Below are 16527 nucleotides of genomic sequence, written 5' to 3'. Positions count from 1 at the left end.
TGAAGCCCTAAAATTGTTGAACTCAATATTGAGTCCAGAAGGTAGTAGAGTTGCCAAGCAGAAAATGGGGTGCTGTTTTTCCAATTTGCACTGAGCTTTGCTGGAGCACTGCAACAAGCCTGAGACAGAGATGTTGGCCAGGAAACAAGGTGATTTGTTGAACTGGCAAGCAACTGAAAGCTCAGTCTTTTTTTTATAGAAGATATTGATGTTCAAGTTTAAGTAGTTTTATTATTTACGAGATTTCTAATTGCTTATTTATTGCTATTGGTTATGCATAAATTTATACAACTAAAGCAAAATATTAAAGGATGAGAGCCTGAAACAGACAATTTAGCTCATTCCTATTGTGAATGACCTGTGATGATTGGCTTCTACCCAATATTCTTAATGTGCTGAGTGAAAATTCTCTCAAATATTGCATTGCCTTCAAAGTGCAGGAAATTCTGAGTCTTGGTGAAACCTTGCAACTCACATTATTCAACTTTGGTAGGTTGCTTTATTGCTGCTCTGTCTGAAGCAGTACATAAACCATTTTGTTTTACAGAGTATTTGATTTTATTTGCCTACTCCAATTTGTTTAATAGTATCCAGTTCCTTCCAAAATAATTTATCACAGGATTAAATGAGAACTTTTTTTTCTCTGAAAGAGAGGAAAGCAAAACATCTGTGTTATTTTGTCATAATGGCATTACCCACAAATGATATATTTTTGGTAAATCTTAGCTTATTGGGTCACATGCTTACGAGTGAATGAGTACAACTTCTGCTTTTTAACAGAAAGTAAAATGTAGCCCTCGAACAGCTAATGTAAATCTATTCCTGAAGTCAGTATCCTGAAGATAAATGTTGCTAATCTCTAATATCATGTGAAGTTTGTTGATTTTGCATTCATCTCAGGGTCACAGTCCAAGCTGATTGATGCTTTTGAGATTATTTGCACTTGCAATATCCAAACTGCTCTGCATTCAGAAAAACAGGGTTGTAAAACATCAATGAAGTCCTTCATTCAACTTCTTTCAATGAACTCAGTCTGTCTTCATAATCTGGTTCTTGAAATATTAAAATCATCTTTGTCACTTTCTTTCCCAATGCAGGAATTAACTTTTGAATACAGTATTTAAAATTGCATGCAACATTCCAAATATGTCCTTGCAAATGACCATGAAAATCTCAGATAATTTGCCTTGACTTATTATCAAGTGACCCTGAATACATCTCAGTACAAAATTTACTTTATTGGCAACAGCTTCGAAGTCGCACCAAATTCTCTACTTTCCAACTTTGCTAATAGATACCATCGCTGTGTATATTTATTTGCATTAAAATCTTACCTTTTCTTAGCTCATCAGATCAACAATAGTTTGCATTTCTGGTGCACATTTAAGGCAAAATAAATATTGCTTCAAAATAGACTCATATTTAAAATAAAGCATTTCGGCAGTCCATTTAATTTCTAAAATTCACTTAAATACTACCAAGGACCCCTGTTTTATAAGGTAATGGTTCTGAATGGGTTAATGCTGAACATTACATTAAGCTCCTCCCAATCTGATGTTTTAATAACATGGATGTACATTTTAGGGTGTTGGGGAAGGTAGACCTAGGTCTAGACTCTAGGTCTCCTCAGTAATTTTAATAGTGTCTGCTGACTACTGTAACTTGTTGGTATTTCAAAGGATGAGAAGTGACCTTGTCAAAACATTGAAAATTCTTAAGGTGGTTGACAGAATTGATGCAGAGAGATTCTTTCCCCTTGTGGTAGAGTCTAGGACCAGGGGGCATAATCTTAGACTGAGGAGTGGCACATTTAAGCCAGAGATAAGGAGGAATTTTTTTCTTTCAGACAGTTGCGAATCTGTGGAATTCTTTAGAGAGGGCTGTAAAGCCTGGGTCACTAAATATATTCAAGGCTGAGATAGGAAGATTTTTATTCAGGAATGGAATCAAGGGCTATGGAAAAAGACAGGAAAATGGAATTGAGGGTTATCAGACAGCAATGATTTCACTGAATGATACAGTCGATTCATTGGGCCGACTGGCCTACTTCTGCTCCTACATCTTCTCGTCTAATTTACACTTGATCGCTGTCATGACAATAACTAAATCTTGTTCAACCAAGAGTGTCTTCTCATGAGACTTCTTCATGGCTCTCTGCAACTATTTAGATCAAGTAACCCTATAAAACTATTCAGAAAAAAGGATGGTGATAGCTGTCTACCACCATAAGCATGATAGCAGTGGAGTATGGGGAGATGAGTCCAGGGCTTAGCTGCTCCCATCAGCTTTCTTTCTCTTTTTATTTCTTCTTTTCACTTTTGCTCTTTTTTTTTCTTTGTTTTATTTTATTGAAAACCTGGAGAGTGCTGAGTGAAGGAGGAGGCCTTCAGAAGCAGGAGTAACACCAGGACAAGCCCAGGGTCTTCCATCGAACATGGAGCAGATCCTGGAGTGATTCCCCCAGCCCAAATCCCCCAGCCGGGCTGAAGCTCCAAATCTATAGCTAGGCCCTGGCACCTGAAGGATCCCGGCCCAGGAATGAAGTGGCTTCCAGTAGCACGGCATGGTGGCATTGGCCTGGCATGTCAGTCTTCTTTGGTGGAGGCTTCCAACCCAGTGTTCCAGCAGTTTAGTGTGGTGTTCTCATTCCGGCATGGTGTTCTTGTCCCGGAATTGCAGTCTCTTCCTGGCTGCTTCTTCAGGATGTTTCATCATTCTTCAGTCAGCTTTCTCTGACCCCAGGAGCCATTAACTGAACTGTGATGAACTTTGTCTTCATTTAACTTTTTAAAAATTATGTAAGACTTCTGTCATTGATGTAGGTGCCGTGGTGAACGGCTTATAAAACTTTTCATGTATTTTCATGCAAAGGTGCACGTGACAGTAAATTACAATTCTAACCATATGTTGGCAGTGTTTGGTATTGCATGCTCATGTGACTTGAGGCTGCCATTTACTAGAAATCAGCTCTAGTGCCATTTTTGTTGAGTTAATGGAAATTTCTCTCTACAAGGCCTAGTAACTTTTCTGGGGCATCATGCCAAATTCGCCTTAATAATGAGGTATCATGTCAGCACCCGGTCAAGTATGGACTTTTGCATAGTGATGTGATGGCATCCAAAAACCAACACTATTCAGGGCACATAGGTAGCATGGCTGTGAATTATTTGCACATAAGATATATTCCTATATCTATTACTGTTTAAGCACCAAGACAATCAGCTTACCTGTTCTTATCCACATCCTATTTTACACCTCTCTGTAAGTCACTGCTGCTCTTTTCCCAACACCTCCAGCTGTTCATAATTATTCAATATGGGACTATCACTTAACAGAAAAATCTTCAAAGACATAGAGATGTACAGCACAGAAACAGACCCTTCGGTCCAACTTATCCATGCTGACCAAATATCCCAACCCAATCTAGTCCCACCTGCCAGCACCCGCCCCACATCCCTCCAAACTGTTCCTATTCATATACCCAGATGCCTTTTAAATGTTGCAATTGTACTACCCTCTACCACTTCCTCTGGCAGCTCATTCCATACACGTGCCACCCTCTGCGTGAAAAAATTGCCCCTTAGGTCTCATGTATATCTTTCCCCTCCCACCCTAAACCTATGCCCTCTAGTTCCCCCACTCCGGAAAGAAACTTTGTCTATTCATCCTATCCATGCCCCTCATGATTTTATACATCTCTATAAGGTCACCCCTCAGCTTCTGCTCCAGGGAAAACAGTCCCAGCCTATTCAACCTTTCCCCATAGCTCAAATCCTCCAACCCTGGCAACATCCTTGTAAATCTTTTCTGAACCCTTTCAAGTTTCACAACATCCTTCCAATAGGAAGGAGACCAGAATTGCACGCAATATTCCAAAAGAGGCCTGACCAATGTCCTGTACAGCCGCAACATGACCTCCCAACTCCTGTACTCAATACTCTGACCGATAAAGGAAAGCATACCAAATGCCTCCTTCACTATCCTATCTACCTGTGACTCTACTTTCAGGGAGCTATGAACTTGCAATCCAAGGTCTCTTCAGCAACACTCTCCAAGACCTTACCATTAAGTAGCAGGGGAAAGAATGGGAAGCTGTAAATTAATGACGTGAAATTGGTTAGTAATGAGGATGCTGTTGAATAATCCATATAATGGGTCAACATGGCTTCGTCAAGGGCAGGTCATGTCTCTCAAACTTCATTGAGTTTTTTGAGAAGGTGACCAAGCATGTAGATGAGGGTAGGACAGTTGACATGGTATACATGGACTTCAGTAAAGCCTTTGATAAGGTTCCACATCGTAGGCTGTTGGGGAAACTGCAGAGGCATGAGATTGAGAGCAATTTAGCAATTTGGGTTGGAAACAGGCTTTCTGAAAGAAGGCAGCAAGTGGTGGTTGATGGAAAATATTCGGCCTGGAGTCTGGTTACTAGTGGTGTGCCACAAGGTTCTGTTTTGGCACCACTGCTGTTTGTCATTTTTATAAATGACTTAGACACAGGCATAGGTGGATGGATTAGTGAATTTGCAGATGACACTAAAGTCAGTGGAGTAGTGGACAGTTTGGAAAAATGTTACAGGTTGCAGGGGGGACTTGGACAAACTGCAGAATTGAGCTGAGAGGTGGCAAATGGAGTTCAATGCAGCTAAATGTGAGGTGATGCACTTTGGGAAGAATAACAGGAAGGCAGAGTACTGGGTTAATGGAAAGATTCTTGGTAATGTGGATGTGCAGAGGGATCTTAGAGTCCATGTACACAGATCCCTGAAAGTTGCCACCCAGGTTGACAGTGCTGTTAAGAAGGCATACAGTGTTAGATTTCAGTGGTAGAGGGATTGAGTTCCGAAGGTGTACTATCATGCTGCAACTATACAAAATGCTATTGCCGCCACACTTGGAATATTGTGTATAGTTCTGGTTGCCATATTTCTGGAAGGATGTGGAAGCATTGGAAAAGGTGCAGAGGAGATTTACCAGGATGTTGCCTGGACTGAAGGGAAAGGCTGAGAGACTTGGGTCTGTTCTCATTGGAAAGAAGAAAGTTAAGAGGGGATTTGATGGAGACATACAAGATGATCAGAGGATTAGATAGGATAGACAGTGAAAGTCTTTTTCCGAGCAGTAAGGGCGTGGAATGCCTACCTGCCAATATAGTTAACTCAGCTACATTAGGGAGATTTAAACAATCCTTAGATAAGCACATGGATGATGATGGGATAGTATAGGGGGACGAGCTGAGAATAGTTCACGGGTCGGCACAACATCGAGGGCCAAAGGGCATGTTTTGCGCTGTATTGTTCTATGTTCTAAGGGCCTGTAGCCACTCACTAATGAGAATCTTGCCTTGCCACTCGAGAAGCTCCTTGCTGGACATCTCACTCCCTTTTATAAAATTTCTTCATCAGCTATTCCAATTATTGTTCATTATGTTTTTGCCAAATCAATTTTCCCCAATAAAAAAACTTCATTGAATAAAGTTTATTTTTCAATTAAAATTTGAGGACCCAAAATAACATAAATAATATGGATGCTGGGACAGTTCAGTAAATTTATCAAGGAGATAGATTTTTAATTATTAACAGGTTGAGGGGATGAGATCAGACATAATTACAGGTTCAAGAGGCTGTTCTTAGTCCTTATGTTCTTAATGCTATGATTTTTTTAACTTACCTATTTTAACTACAAACAGTAAACTTTGAGTTTATTTTCAATTGCTATAAACATTGTGAACAGATATCATTCAGATAATGGGCTATCTTGATATACTATGTCCTATTTACTAGATTAAACTGCTACTATGAAAGAACTTGTGAAGTTCCTTAACTCATCACATTAGATTTAGATTACTTACAGTGTAGAAACTGTCCCTTTGGCCCAACAAGTCCACACCGACCCTCCAAAGAGCAACCCACTAGACCCATTCCCCTACATTTACCCCTTCACCTAATACTATTGGCAATTTAGCATGGCCAATTCACCTAACCTGCACATTTTTGGACTGTGGGAGGATACTGGAGCACCTGGAGGAAACCCACATAGACACGGGGAGAATCTGCAAACTCCACACAGACAGTTGCCTGAGGCGGGAATTGAACCTGGGTCTCTGGGGTAGCAGTGCTAACCACTGTGCCACTGTGCTGCTCACACGCATTAAAAATGCTCAAATTGTGATTGGATTATTTAGGGAATGCTAGCATTGAATTAATGTGTTTTAAAAACTCTATTGTCTGCTACATATCCCTAAAGAATTAAGGTGAAAGAAAGCACTGATGTGGTTCCCAATTATCTGCCACAACTTCAACAGTAAATCTATGGAAAATTGGAGAAATGTTATAAAAGGCTATTTCACTTGATCCGCCACACAAGATCTGTACAAGTGCAAGAAAACATGAAAAATTTAATGCCATTGGTTTATAGCATTACACAGTAGTTTATCCTTTTCGCTTGCCAATGATAATTAACCAATATTTCTTACCTATTTACATACATCTGTTTATGTGGAACAATGCTCACGTTAAGACATTCATCAAATGTACTGGTATTCTTCTAAAGTACAAATTTTTACATTCAGAGAAGATAGATTTCAACAATTATCCTTATTTTTTCAGTTTAGAAAAATAATTCAAAATGGTTCTCAAGTTCCTCAATCAGACCTCTACAATCAGATGTCCACAGTGTGCTCTTCAGCATAGTGAATATAGGCATCAGTACAGACATCACCTTCTTGCTCCATTGCTATATGCTAAAGGTTTGGCAGTTCTTTTTGCTAAATCTAATAATTGAGTTGTGTTTTATCACTTTCAGAGAGGTACATAATACTGAAATGCCAATAATGTTGGAAGGGTGAAACCCGATTCTGAACTGCCTGCCTTGCTCTTCAGTTTCAGCTAAAAGCTGTCAGAGTCAGTCCTGTGGGATTTAAACAATTAAATTTCATTTATTCCATTAAATCATTTTCTGGATTTAATTTCAATCATCTGCATATGATAAACATAAAGGTTCTGTTGTAAGATCAATTCTAGTATTAACTCCAAAATTCAGTTTCTGATTTACGACCTTACTCTGAGTACCATGTGATGCCTGAAGGGAATCAAATAAATAAAAGTAATTTCGCTTTCCAATTCTTGTTCAGACTTATTCATTAGGTGAGCAAATTTTAAAGCTTTTTTTCAGCCATACGTTAATGACAAAACAACATATTTAAAGTAATATTTGGTATTGCAAAATATCTGATATAAAGTGCAATTTGCAGCAGAAATTATTCATCAGATTTGGTATCAGTTTGTATTTTGGGCTGTATGTTAACTGTGGGAAGTAATACTATTAATGAGGTAGCTGAGAAGCAATTCAACAAACAATTATGGGAGATCAGTTTTCACTTATTGCCACATTGCTCATAATATTTATTTTTTCCCCTAGGCACCGGTAGTGGTGAACACAATGGAGCTTGGTATTAATTTTGTATACAAAATCAATGTTAATGACTTTCAAGCAATGTCTAAGGCATGGACTGTTTTTCAGACAACCTATGACATAATTAGATTAACTACAGTATAACATATACACTGCTGTTTTAAACAGCCACTGTTCCACATGTAACCGCTTTATGTAAATGCATCTAAAAATAAAAGACATTCTATTTACAGTTCTTGTGAGTATTCTTTCACAAATAACAGTATGCTTAGTGACCACACTCATGGAAGCAGAATAACATCTCTCCAGTATTGATGAGGTCTCACAAATTTAGGATTTCTATCTATACTTCATAGGCCATCCTTTGATTAGATTAGATTTGATTACTTACAGTGTGGAAACAGACCCTTTGGCCCAACAAGTCCACACCAACCCTCCAAAGAGCAACCCACCCAGACCCATTCCCTGACATTTACCCCTTCACCTAACACTACGGGCAATTTAGCATGGCCAATTCACCTAACCTGCACATTTTTAAACTGTGGGAGGAAACCCACGCAGACACGGGGAGAATGTGCAAACTCCACACAGTCAGTCACCTGAGGTGGGAGGCAGCAGTGCTGCCCATAAATTCAACATAATTTCCTTCCGTAAAGAAGTTAGCAAGCGCTAAATTTCAGATACTGCTTATACCACGACAATTTCTAGCACATCTTGTGTGGATATATCATCCTTTGAATTTTGTCATACTTAATCTGTATATTCAGGGAGCAGAGGTCACAGCTCCCAAGGAAGTTTGGGTGGTTTTCAGAAACAAAAACCTTAAGTAACATGGATGCCATTGGTCTTTCCCTGAACGCTGGAAAAGATCTGTATGATACAAGTTGAATGCATTTAACACTTTCACAGTTTTACAACCAGTCCCTGGAAGAAGTTCCCAATTAATTATGATTCTAAGCAGAATACCCAGAATCATTAAGCTCCTGATGGAGGAAGAATGAACTGGCTCCCCCTCTGTATTCACTCACTATTTGGATTGGTTGCAACAAGGTTACATTTTTTTTTAAAAAGGACCCCTTTCCTTGTGGAAAAATTTCATAGAATCCCTCCAGTGTGAAAGCAGGCCATTTAGCCCATCAATCCACACTGATCCTCCAAACAGCATCCCACCTAGACCCTCCTTCCTGCAGCCCTGCATATCCCATGGTTAATCCAACAGCCTGCACATCTTTGCATTATGGGAGGAAACGAGGCATAGGGACACTGTGAAAACTCAATACAGACAGTTGCCTGAGAGTGAAATCAAACCTGGGTTCTTGGTGCTGTGAGGCAGCAGCACTAACCACTGAGTCAACTACTTCTTTCAGACCAGTTTACCTTTATGTTTTAAAAGGAGTCACTTAACCAGGCTTTTTTTGAGTTTTTAAAAAAAGCGAGTTTGTTAGCTATTAAAGGCAAGAAACATTTCCTTTATTAGTTACAGAGTCTCTCACACTTGGTGCTTGTAATTTAATTCAAATAGAATAAAACAAGTGGATTTATTGACTTGATACCAACAAACAGAAAGAAATCCTGTCCTTTCTCTCAGTCAGTGCGTACTCATGACAGCTTACCCCAATCATTGTTCTTAAGGGCTGGTGGTTCTTAACTAGTGCTCCCTCTTGCTGCAAGTGATAACATTGAAGACTGCAGCTAGGTCATGCCCAGGTTACTCATGACTTCCTGTAATACTTTGAACATGAAATTTGAGCTCTGTTCCAACTGAATCTTGGTGGGCAGACCGGGCCAATTCTGTCACCATTATTTTGGCAGATATGGTTCCCAGGGGAATGGTTTCTCAGAAATGGATAGCAATGGCCATGATGGTAAGGATATTCTATAATCCCCATTTTTTTGTCGGGGGAAGTGGGGGGGCAGGGCAATGGTCGCAACACAGTTCACCATCCCCCTACTGAATGGCTTCACAAAAGGTGCCATTGTAACTATAGGTATAAGCCATTTGGCAGGTTGGGGTTTTCCCACATTCTAATAGGTGATTCAGATTCTGCAAAACCTTACCACATCCTTGTGGAACTGTGACCAGTAAGAATGCTGGATTTTGCATATACTGACATGCATCCCTTTGGAATTTTGTGAGCTAGCCACAGTATTTCTTGATGGCACCGATCCAGCTCCACTACCTGGTGGATTACCATCTACTCCTTATTTTCAAGTTTGATGGATCTCCCATTTCCTTATCAGCACCTCATACTTTATGTAGTATGGCAGCTCAGTGATTGGCACTGCTGCCTCACAGTACGAGGGTCACAGGTTCGCCCTTAGGTGACTGTCAATGTGAAGTTTGCACATTGTGTGGGTGTGCTCAGGTCACAGTCCAAAGATGTGTCGACTAAGTGGATTAGCCATGGAAATGTAGGCATTGGGCCTGGGTAGGATGCTCTTTGGAGGGTTGATGTGAACCTAATGGGCCAACGGCCTGCTCCCAGACTGGAGGGATTCTATGAATTCAAGGGCTGCTTCTACCTTAGCTACAAAGTGAGCTTTTTTTTTTACAGTGGGTCAGCTTGGGCTGTTTCCAAGGAAGTTATATTTACTATCTCATTCATTCCATGTCTAGGCTTCCTGTGGTAATAACCCTTCTTACTGTTACGTTGATTTTACTTTTCAGTAACAGGACTACCTTAACTCCATTTCCTTCTTACCTGTCATTCCTAATGATTGAATGCCATTGGCTATTCAGTTCCCAGTCTTGGCAACCCCAGAGTTATGTCCCTACAATCGTACTCACATTTAGAAATATTTGCATTGTTCATTCATCCACCTTATTGCAAATGCCCCATGCATTCAGATATAGTACCTTTAGCCTGGTCTTTCTGACATTTTTACACATCTTTTGTGTAACAGTAGCTGCAGTTGCAACAGGAGCCAATTGTTGCACACTTGGTAACCCTGGACACTGGAACTGTCCCCTACTTTCCTCTACAGAAACTAATTTCTGGACTTTCACCACCTCTTTATAAGAAAATTCAATTGTGATTTTTTTTTGCTGTTTTGCTCACAACATGACACCTGGTTTCAAAATAAGAAATGTTAATGTCTTTGTTCACCTGTATTCATCATGAACAAATGGATTTTTGGCAACAGTTATCGGTGCATGTCATGCACCAACACGTGAAATGCCTTCTTCGCTTCAGTAAATATCCTTAAGTACATAATAATATCTGATTCTCAGTCTTGAGAACTCCCTGCTGGAAGACCACAGAGAATTTGTTGAAGTAACTTTTAATCAGTAACAAATTTGTTGCTCCCTATTTTTGCTGAAGGACAAAATGATTTTTTTTTGGTTAGCCTTATTGAAGTGATTATTTAATCCAACAGAGTGAATTCACAAAACTGAATTTCTTTCAACCTTTCAGTGCTTGACGTTCTGCCTACTCCTACATTAAATCACTGACAATAGTTGACGTAGCATGTCTTGCGACTCATCTTCGGAACCTGTTCTGAAGAAGAGTCACTGGACTCAAAACTTTAACTCTTCTTTCTCTCCACAGATGCTGCCCAACCTGCTGAGTTTTTCCAGCAATTCCTGTTTTTGTTTCAGATTTCGAACACCCACAGATCCTTGGTTGTTAAACTAGATTAATTGATGACTGTGGTAGATCCAAGATCAGTCTGATTTTAGTTCATTATACTTTCATATTTAATTTTACCAAAATCATTACTTCTTGCATTTCAAAAAGTTGCCTTCAGTCAATGGTTCCCAGAGGGTATGTTTTTGTGTCTGTAACTGAAAATACACATCCCATTCAGCTGATTAGACACTCCAGTGGCCCTTTCAACTATGTCGAAATGATGTATCTTTTCAAAGTGCTGTCCTGCACTGCTAAAACAGTTTACTCTTCTGATTAATTATATTTGAAGAAATATTTGCTGCTATTTTAGGTGCAAGTCTTTAGAACTTCCTTGCAGAACCATCAATATTGCAGACTGTATTGCAGTCATTTAATTCACTTACACCTTATCAGGGCAAAAATTTGAAATGCAAACTTTAAAGGAGGCAAACCTTAAAGGATGCTTAGTTCTATGGCTGAGCCCTTCTGGCTGTGGTATACAGAACTTTAGGCATGTTTACTAATTCACAAGCATCGATAGTTTATTTTCTCGCTGGAGTGAGTATACCTCTCGATTACACTCATGCCATTGTTATGGATCAGACCAGATCCTCTCAAAATATTGTAAGAAGGTAGCCAAGACCCTAACATTTTCCTTAATTTAAAGGCAAATGTGAAGTATCAAGGTCCAGAAGCCATGTGACTGGTGAAACTACTTGATATTAAGCAATAACACAATTTATTTAAACACTACAGTTAAAATACAAACAAAAGAAAGAAGAACTTAGAATAACTTAATTTACCTTTTTGTCAAGGGGTGTGTTTATGGGATGTTACCATATTGGAACAGTTAATTAGTAGTAGTTACTGTATCTATTGTTCAGTTAAGTTTTCCAATAGAATTAAGAACTTAGAATAACTTAATTCTATTGGAAAACTTAACTGAACAATAGATACAGTAACTACTACTAATTAACTGTTCTAATATGGTAACATCCCATAAACACACCCCTTGACAAAAAGGTAAATTAAGACACCGATTCTCACATGCAGTTCTCTAATGCATGAGGAAAAAAAGTCAAGAGAAAATTCATGGAGCTTAGCAGCTAGAAGACATTCACAGAAGCTTCTGTTGAGACGCCAGTAGCTTCTGATGCTATTGAAAACGCAAAACGCAGAAATCCTGATCTGTGAGAGCTGGCCACACATATTCAGGTTATTAAACAAAAACCCAAAACCTCCCAACTGTTTACTCTAGTGGCTCTGGTAGACTGATTGATACCTCTAACCTACAACTTCTGTTAAAAAAAAAGGACAAAATAATCTCTTAAAGCCTCAGCATAGTCACACCATGAATGATACATAACTTTGGTTTAAGATTTCTGACCAAAGGTCATGAAGAGTCTCAAAACAAATAAATATCAGATTAAACTCTCACCTGCTGTGCATTTGTGCATCTGAACATGGCCATCCTTCTTTACAACATTTAGAGGTCATGAAAAATTCAGTGGAATATACTTACTCTCTAATGTTCCAATAAAAAAAAACTCATGTTCAATGTCTTTTCCAGATTCTCATCACAGCCAAGTTCAGAGAACAAAGTGACCGGATCCAGCCTCTCCTTTTCCTGCAAAGTCTCGTGGACTCTACATACTGATCACTTCCTGATGGCTTGCGATCAAAAGTGTTTTCTTTTGCAAATTTTTCCACAAGGGACAGGTGAAATGGAATGGTCCAACTACTAGGAGCACTCTGCAGCAATGATACCAGTCCCATTACTCACAACAGCAGCAACAGGTAGAACTTCAGTACATAGTGCCACTTGTGTTTGCATACCAAGGGTCAAGGCACAGCTTGATGCAGCCACACAGAAGGGTGACCATCGGGATGAGGGCAGCATTGAGTACGTTCTTCCCCACTCCCCATTATCCAGAACTTTTACCATCCAGATGAAGTGGAAGATGGCTCAGATGACTGCAGTGGTACAGGCTCAGGGATTACTGCAGACTTGTGCCACATACTCCAACAGAGAGAATACCTCTCACTTGATGACCAGTTGTATACAATGGAGAGGGAACAGTGCTCCTATTTCCACCTTGATGAAAGCTCCTCCCAAATTTTGGGGCATCTCTGAGCCATATTGCTAGTACGTTCAGATAATGTGTCCTTATGGTGAAGGGGATAAAGGATCGGCCTGGATCCCTAAGAACATGGACTCACTTTTGCTTTGATTTACCTTGGCTCCTGAGGCCAGGTTGAACTGATTGCAGATGCTCATCAGTCTGCACACTGACAGCAGATCCAATCTTACTTTTTGTTAGACTAGGGTCCACTTATTCTGTGTGATAGTGAGCAATTGTTTTTGATCCAATCATTCCCTTCACTCTTTTAATTTCAGGTTATTATTGTGAACCTGGCACTTGCAATTCTTTACAGACATTTTCTACCATCTTCAGCATCCCATTTGTGGTAAAGGCATTGCTGATGGAGCATTTGCTTTCTCAAGTAACCAATAGCTGACTTTTAATGGAAGATAATAGCTTCTTTTCCTTTCATGAGGTTTCCAATTGAAATGGCAAGTTTGGCCTCCCTAAAGTGCAACCTCAGGTATTCCAACCTTTCCTTTGGTTTATTTCTGGAATAAATGATGTCTGAAGAAAAGTGAAACAACTTATTCCCATACATTTGGCTGACAGGATCTCATTTTATATTTTCTTGAATAAAATATAAAAGAAGATTTGGTCATACCACATTTGGAGTATTGTATTCAGAAATGGGCACCTGTGTAACGAAGGATGCTCTAGAGACAGTTCAAAGGAGATATTACCAGACTATGAGAAGGAATGTCAGATTTTAGATATAAGAAAAGATCAGAGAAATTGGGCTTATTGTCCTTGGAGTAGAGAAGATTATGTAGTGATCTTACTGGAGAGTTCAAAATTATGAACAATTTTTACAGGGTGAAGAAGGACATTCAGTTTCCACTAGTTGGTATGTCAGTAACTAGGGATCACAATAGCAGAGAGACCAGAATTGAATGCAGTATTCCAAATGTGGACCAACAAATGTCCTGTCCATCCCAATTATGCCTTTTCTTGTAAATGTGCACTTCTGAATAGAAAAATGTACATTTGTGTATCCATATTATTAATGTGAACTTAAAATATGTAAATAGGGCTTGAGAATATAAATTTTGCCACTACTGGAATCGGCTTAGGCTTTGTGATTGATTTTGAGTCAAAAATTTCAAATGGCCTCTAGAAGGCACTGTATGCTTACAATCAAACATTGCCAGCAACTGATGCTTTCAGTTTTCTTTAATACCAATGCAAATGCCATCCCCAAAGTCTTGATGGTTTCTCGTTTCCTAGAGTACTTAAAATTGGAGTTTTAAGCAAATAAAGAGTAAAATGCCATGGATGCTTGAAATCTAAAATGAAAACAAATATTGTCACAGATATTCAGACCAGACAGCATCTGTGGAGAGAGAAGCAAAATTAATGGGCTGGGGGATGTTTTCTATTGGGCAGAAGCTCTGGGCTCAAGACCCACCCACTTCATAATGTTATCAAAAAGGTTGAGTATTGACTTGGAAGGTCATGTTGCAGCTGTACGGGACATTGGTTAGGCCACCTTTGAAATACTGTATTCAGTTCTGGACTCCCTCCTATAGGAAACAATTTGTGAAACGTGAAAGGGTTCAGAAAAGGTTTACAAGGATGTTGCCAGGGTTGGAGGGTTTGACCTATAGGGAGAGGATGAATAGGCTGGGGTGGTTTTCCCTGGAGTATCAGAGGCTGAGGGAGACCTTATAGAGGTTCATAAAATCATGAGGGGCATGGGTAGGATAAATAGACAAAGTATCTTGCTTGGGGTGGGAGAGTCCAGAAATAGAGGGCATAGGTTTAGGGTGAGAGGGGAAAAGTTTAAAAGGAACTTAAGGGGCCACTTTTTTATGCAGAGGTGGTACATGTATGGAATGAGCTGTCAGAGGAAGTGGTGGAAGCTGGTAAAATTACAGCACTTAAAAGGCATCTGGATGGATATATGAATAGGGAGAGTTTAGAGGGATATGGGCCACGTGCTGGCAAATGGAACTAGATTAGGTAAGGATATCTGGTTGGCATGGATGAAGTGGGATGAAGGGTCTGTTTCCGAGCTGTACTTCTCTATGACTATGACTCTAAAACCTTCCAAACATGGGTCATGTGTTACATTTGTAGTTTAGTTTGAAGCTGGCAGAGTGTCATTAATGCGTAGGATCTTTGTGGAATTGTAAGCCTCCTCCCTGGAACTGGGCAGCCACGTAATGCAAAGAAATTGGATCTTCTACAATCACAATCCTTAGCTTCAGGCTACAAGGCACTTAGATATGTACAAAGTTAAAAATCACACAACACCAGGTTATAGTCCAATAGGTTTATTTGGAGGTTTAGATTAGATTAGATTCCACAGTGTGGAAACAGGCCCTTCGGCCCAACAAGTCTACACCGACCCTCCAAAGAGCAACCCACCCAGACCCATTCCCCTACATTTACCCCTTCACCTAACACTACGGGCAATTTAACATGGCCAATTCACCTAACCTGCACATTTTTGGACTGTGGGAGGAAACTGGAGCGCCCGGAGGAAATCCATGCAGACCACAGGGAGAATGTGCAAACTCCACACAGACAGTTGCCTGAGGCGGGAATTGAACCTGGGTCTCTGGCCCTGTGAGGCAGCAGTGCTAACCACTGAGCCTCCATGCCACCCCTTGATTCCCTACAGTGTGGAAACAGGCACTTCAGCCCAGCCAGTCCACACCAACCCACCGAAGAGCAATGCACCCAGACCCATTTCCCTCTCACTAATGCACCTAACCCTAAGGGCAATTTAGCATAGTCTTTGGACTAAGGGAGGAAACCGGAGCACCTGGAGGGAACCCATGCAGACACCACAGGGAGAATGTGCAAACTCCACACAGACAGTCGCCCGAGGCTGGAATTGAACCTGGGACCCTGGTACTTTGAGGCTGCAGTGCTAACCACTGAGCCATCGTGGTACTAGCTTTTGGAGCACTGCTCCTTCATCCGGTAGCTGTGGAGCAGGATCATAAGACACAGAATTTAAAGCAAAAGATCACAGTGCCATGCAAATGAGATGATAGATTGAACAAACTGTTCATCTCTTAGAATGGGTTGCAGATTTCGGTGTATTGATTCATCAGTTCAGATTACTTTGCTGGCATGGCAGTATCTGAGCTGGCTCATTTAGCTGGATGACCTGTGTGAGTTAGATGAGACTCATCAGCACGAGATTCGTTTGATCCCTGTTCCAGCTGGGGCAGATTCAAGATCTATGTCTTTCCCCTCCCCATAATGGAAATTATGGTGCTCTGAGTCAGATTTGTTCTCAAGCTGAGAACTCAAGAGGAGGTAGATTTAACAGTGGCACCAGGGGTTTCACCTGCCAGCTGAGATCACCCCACCCCGTGCCATGGTTACTTCCTGCCAACATAAGT

Source organism: Chiloscyllium plagiosum, chromosome 38, assembly GCF_004010195.1.
Source record: "Chiloscyllium plagiosum isolate BGI_BamShark_2017 chromosome 38, ASM401019v2, whole genome shotgun sequence".
Lineage (NCBI taxonomy): Eukaryota > Metazoa > Chordata > Chondrichthyes > Orectolobiformes > Hemiscylliidae > Chiloscyllium > Chiloscyllium plagiosum.
This window is presented reverse-complemented; position numbering follows the sequence as displayed.